Source organism: Aquarana catesbeiana, linkage group LG03 (genome assembly GCF_042186555.1).
Source record: "Aquarana catesbeiana isolate 2022-GZ linkage group LG03, ASM4218655v1, whole genome shotgun sequence".
Taxonomy (NCBI): Eukaryota; Metazoa; Chordata; class Amphibia; order Anura; family Ranidae; genus Aquarana; species Aquarana catesbeiana.
This window is the reverse complement of record NC_133326.1, coordinates 95,441,799-95,447,798: the sequence shown is the minus strand read 5'-3', so window position 1 is coordinate 95,447,798 and position 6,000 is coordinate 95,441,799. Positions and strand designations below refer to the sequence as shown.

At 43.0% G+C, this 6,000-nt stretch overlaps 1 protein-coding gene across 1 annotated transcript in view; it reads left to right on the top strand.

Moving 5' to 3' along the window:
• The first annotated feature begins 5,094 nt into the window (after window positions 1-5,094).
• The window catches only part of THSD4 (thrombospondin type 1 domain containing 4), a 1,111,101-nt gene continuing 1,110,195 nt past the window's right edge, over window positions 5,095-6,000 (top strand). Inside the window, exon 1 of the mRNA XM_073618833.1 lies at window positions 5,095-5,318. The gene's annotated coding sequence lies outside the window, so the exon portion shown is untranslated. The remainder of the gene's footprint in view (window positions 5,319-6,000) is intronic.

Sequence of the window (6,000 nt, the reverse complement as noted above, 5' to 3'; positions counted from 1 at the left end):
CATTTAAACCTTTTTTTTTTAACCCTGAAAATGTGCTCAGCTTGTGGTGGTGCATATATTTAATGCCTGTACGTGCATATAAGCATGTGTATAAATGCACGCCAATGCATACTGTATATGCATACATGTGTAAAGTCATTAGAGGAATTGTACATGTCTAAGTGTTTGTACTTTAGGCATGCATTTTATGCAGGATCATTGACAACAAGAGCCTATGTTCCATACAGAAAATAGCTTTAGGCTTCATTCACACAGCATATGCATATCTTCTGCATGGAATGCAGGTTCTTACTGGCAGCGATGGCAGAATATCCCACCTAAAGTACGCATGTTTATGCTTTTAGACACATGCTTAGATGCGTAGAATTCTTCTAATGACTTTATATGTGTAAACATATACACATTTACACATGTTTGTGTGCATTTAAATGCATACTGTACAAGCAAAAAAATCTGCAGAGATGTACAGCCCCGGCCCCCTTCATTCACACTGCCATATGCTAAAATTTGGCTAAAATTTATGAAGAAATTTGGTGTATTACATTTTTTACTGGATGTGTTTTATAGCAGAAAGTAAAAAAATAATGTTTTTTTTCAAAATTGTCGTCTTTTTTGTTTAAAGCGCAAAAAATAAAAACCGCAGAGGTGATCAAATACCACCAAAAGAAAGCTCTATTTGTGGGAAAAAAGGACATACACTTTATTTGGGTACAGCGTCGCACAACCACAAAATTGTCAGTTAAAGTAATGCAGTGCCATGTCACAAAAAATGGCCTGGTCATTAAGGGGGTAAAACCTTCCGGAGGTCAAGTGGTTAAGCTGGCCATTAATGGGTAGAATTTCCAATTAAGATTCTTAGGAAAAAACATTCTAAGAAAGCGCATTTGTTTTTCTGATCATTAGTGGGTCAAATCGATAATCGTTTTAGACTGCAGTGACAAGGGCTGCTGTTAAAAATGATGGGGCCCCATACAACCTTCCTGAGTGGGCCCCCCCCAACTCCCCCTGACCCCCAGAGGTGCAGCGGAACTAAACTTATCCGCCTCCGCCCCCGAAAATGGAAAGAAAAGCCCCTTCTCTGCTCCCGCCTACTGGGCCCCTCTGTTGACGTGATGGCCCCCCCCAGGGAACTGTAATTTAAGTCCTGGTAAGCAAGTAGAAGTAAAGGTGTGGTCTAGTAAAAACAATTTAACCACTTGCCGACCAGCCACCGCAGTTTTACTGCGGCAGAATGGCACAGCTGGACGATACGACGTTCGGTAACATCGCTTCGCCCTGTGGCCACTAGGGGGACACTCGAGCACGCTTCTCGCCCCCCAGAGCTGATGCGAGTGCCCGGCGGACACAATCACCGCCAGGCTCCATCGATCGCTGCTGACACACCGAGAACTGGGATCTGTGTGTGTAAACACACAGTTTCCGGTTCTCTATGGGGAGAAGTGACTGATCGTCTGTTCATACAAAGTATGAACAGCGATCTGTCATCTCCCCTAGACAGTCTTCTTCCCTCTTTAGTTAGAACACAGAGAGGAAACACACTTAACCCCTTGATCGCCCCATAGTGGTTAACCCCTTCCCTGCCAGTGACATTTTTACAGTAATCAATGCATTTTTATAGCACTGATCGCTGTATAAATGCCAATGGTCCCAAAAATGTGTCAAAAGTGTCCGATGTGTCTGCCATAATGTCGCAGTCCTGATAAAAATTGCAGATCACTGCCATTACTAGTAAAAAAAAAAAATAATAATAAAAATGCCATAAAACTATCCCCTATTTTGTAGACGCTATAACTTTTGCACAAACCAATCAATAATCGCTTATTGCGATTTTTTTTTTACCAAAAATATGTAGAAAAATACGTATCAGCCTAAACTGAGGAAAAAAATAGTTTTTTTATATATGTTTGGGGGATATTTATTGTAGCAAAAAGTAAAAAATATTGCGTTTTTTTCAAAATTGTCTCTCTTTTTTTGTTTATAGCGCAAAAAATAAAAACAGCAGAGATGATCAAATACCACCATAAGAAAGTTCTATTTGTGGGAAAAAAAGGGCATCAATCTTGTTTGGGTGCAACGTCACACAACCGCGCAATTGTCAATTAGATCAACGCAGTGCTAACCGAATTGGAAAAAATGCTCTGGTCAGGAAGGGGGTAAAATCTTCCAGGGCTGAAGTGGTTAATCATATCATGGATGCTCAACCTGTGGCCCTCCAGCTGTTGCCAAACTACAATTCCCATCAGGCCTTTGTCTTTGGGAGTGATGCTTGTAACTATCAGCTTTGCAATACCTCATCGGACTTGTAGTTCCACAACAGCTGGAGGGCCACAGGTTGAGCACCCCCCTCCCCCCCCGTTTAGCTGATGAGGCCTGGGCCCAGTACACCAGGACCAGTTGTACTGCCTTATCAGTATTTCTAAAGCCCCGTCCAAGGGTCTCAAACTGGTGGCCCTCCAGCTGTTGCAAAACTACAAGTCCCATCATGCCTCTGCTTCTGGGTATCATGCTTGTAACTATCAGCGTTGCAATGCCTCATGGGACTTGTAGTTTTGCAACAGCTGGAGGGCCGCCAGTTTGAGACCCCTAAATCTCAGTTCATGTGTTGAGCTGTCTGTTCAACAGAAGCCTATCTAACGACTGGCTGCTGTCCAACACTCCGGCTGGAAAGCCAGCATTCAATCAGCACTCATAGCCAATGGCTGTAAGCGGTGATCTTTGTATTCTGGTGGGGAGAGTGTCCCCTGTCAGAATACAATAGAACAGTAATGCCCTGTACACACAATGGGATTTTCCGACAACAAAATGCATGTTTTTTTTCCCGACAGATGTTGGCTCAAACTTGTTTTGCATACACACGGTCACACAAATCTTGTTGGAAATTCCGAACGTCAAGAATGCGGTGACGTAAGATGAGCTGAGAAAAATGAAGTTCAATAGCCAGTGCGGCTGTTTTGCACAAACCAATCAATAAACACTTATTGCAATTTTTTTACCAAAAATATGTAGAAGAATACGTATCGGCCTAAACTGAGGAAAAAAAAATGTTTTTTTTAATATTTTTTTGGGGGATATTTATTATAGCAAAAAAGTAAAAAACAATGCATTTTTTTCAAAATTGATGCTATTTTTTGTTTATAGCGCAAAAAATAAAAACCGCAGAGGTGATCAAATACCACCAAAAGAAAGTTCTATTTGTGGGGAAAAAAAGGACGTCAATTTTGTTTGGGAGCCACGTCGCACGACCGCGCAATTGTCCGTTAAAGCGATGCAGTGCCGAATCGCAAAAAGTGCTCTGATCTTTTGCCAGCCAAATGGTCCGGGGCTGAAGTGGTTAACTAAAATTCTAAGGAAGGTCCCAGGAAAATTCATGTGAAAATTCTCAGAACATTCAAATGTCGTTCAAAGATTTCATTTGCTTTTAACATTTGATTTCTGAACGAATGGATTTTACCCAGAACCACATACACTGTTAGAAATGTATTCATTGGAGAAAGATTTCCCATTCTGCTCCTTCAAATTCTCTCATCACTGTGGTCAAAAATGAACATTGATTTGACCCGGCTAAAGATAAGAAAAAAGAACAAACTTTCTTAAAGCGGAGTTCAACCAAAAATGGAACTTTTGCTTTAAGTACTAGTAACCCCCTGACATGCCACATTTTTTTGGGGGGGGCGGGTATCCAGTTCCCAATTCCTCCCCTGGCACCTTGGCGCCGGAAGGAAGTTCCCCTCTCCCCCCTCCCTCCCTGCAATCTTGTGGGACATGTCACAGGTCCCAGAAGATTGGAAGATTGCCCGGCCATTTACAACGGGCAGCGCGACTCGCGCATGCGCAGTGCACACCCGGTTGTGAAGCCCACAGTTACAATGCCATTTTTGTAGCTGCTGATTTTTAAATGGGTGAAACTCTGCTTTAAGGTCCGTACACACAATAAGAAAATCGGACAAAAAATTTCCGTAAGAGGAACAATCGGTCGATTATCTGTTTGTTGGTATAGGGCTTTTGACAGCTGATTCTGACCTGTTCGAAAAAATAAAAATTGAAGGTGCAAGCTAGAAAATGTTTATGTGTACACCAATCGTATGGAAATAATCGAATAGAAAATACAGCGCAGGATTGAAGCAAAGTACGATTCAGAAGACACCAGTGTGTAGCTACGTCTGCACTTGTCATTCGAGAATTTTCGTACAAGGTAATATCATTCTCGGTTACTTAACGATATTCACCTTCATGGAAAATTGGACGACCGTTTATCGGATCTTCTCATAGTGTGTATCAGGCTTAAGAAACTTATTTTCCCAAGAATTTTTATAGAATTTGTTTGAAATTCTACCCATCTATGGCCAGCTGGCCATACGTGGATCAAAATTTGGCTGGTTAAGCAGGGACCAGCTGAATTTCAATCAATGTATGGGCTATCTGGTTGTACACAATGCAATCTATTAATCGATTAGTGTACAAACCAGCCTGTGGGAGTTTCCTGAACGATCAGCTAATCACTTTGATTATTTGATCAGACTTTCTCTACTATATATCCTTTTTTGTGAAACTTTCATGATTCCATTCGTTATCTTCCTATTTTTTATTTGCTCTCATAGACTCTTTTGACTTTAGCGCTTTGGTGGCATCTTTTGTTTATTTTTCCTGAACGATCGGTGCAGCGAGCTTTCCTGACAGCTCCATGTCAGCACAGTAGTACTATACTAGGCTCGTCAGGAAAAGAAGATTGCGGTAAGAATTTGATATTCAATTTTCCGTTTTTCTACCAGGGGATTGGAGAATCGGTTCATTTTTTTCGTTCAACCCAATGGTTGAATGAAAAAAAAATGAATCATGTATGGCTTGCCTAAGAACGTTTTGAGAATTTTTGTACACGTTTTCCTAACCTAAGATTTTTCTTTCATTCAAAATTCTATCCACTCAATATTTACTACAGTACCTTCTCATTCTATAAACCCAGACATGAACTAAGGGAGTCTGACCTGGGATTCTCCTCTCCTGCCATAATATTTATCCTCCGCCAGGTGGCGGTGTAGAGGCCGCTGTGTGCGCTGACAGTGCCCACAGATGCGGTGAATGAGAGTTGTCGGGACTCGGCTGTATGGACACAAGTTCCTTCCTCCCCATAGCGTGCAGTTGCCAGGGAACTGAAGTGAACCTGCATGCACTTTCCTCGCCCGAACTCCTCTCCCCCTCTGGAGGGACGGCAAGGAATCTGCGGGGTGCTGCTCCTCAACTCTGAAACTTCTCATTGATTGGACAGCCTGAGAATTGGACGATCTGGAGGGTGAGCGATCCTAGGAGACCGCTGGCTGCAGGTAAGTGATGGGCAGGTGGGCTGCCTCTGTACTCTCCATATACACCCTCCATGTACTGAGCACCCTTCATGTACTCTCCATATACACCCTCCATGTACTGAGCACCCTTCATGTACTCTCCATATACACCCTCCATGTACTGAGCACCCTTCATGTACTCTCCATATACACCCTCCATGTACTGAGCACCCTTCATGTACTCTCCATATACACCCTCCATATACACCCTCCATGTACTGAGCACCCTTCATGTACTCTCCATATACACCCTCCATGTACTGAGCACCCTCCATATACACCCTCCATGTACTGTGCACCCTCCATATGCACCCTCCATGTACTGTGCACCCTCCATATACACCCATGTACTGAGCACCCTCCATGCACTCTGTACTCTCCATATACTGTACACCCTCCATGTAATGTGTACCTTCCATATACCATACACCCTCCATGTACTGTACACCCTCCATGCATTGTGTACTCTCCATATACTGTGCACCCTGCATGTACTGTGCACCCTCCATGTGCATCCTCCGTATACTGTGTACTCTCTATATACTAAGCATCCTCCATGTACTGTACACTCTCCATATACTGTACGCCCTCCATGTACTGTGCACCCTCCATGTACCCTCCATATACTGTGCGCCCTCCATGTACTGTGTGCCCTCCATGTACC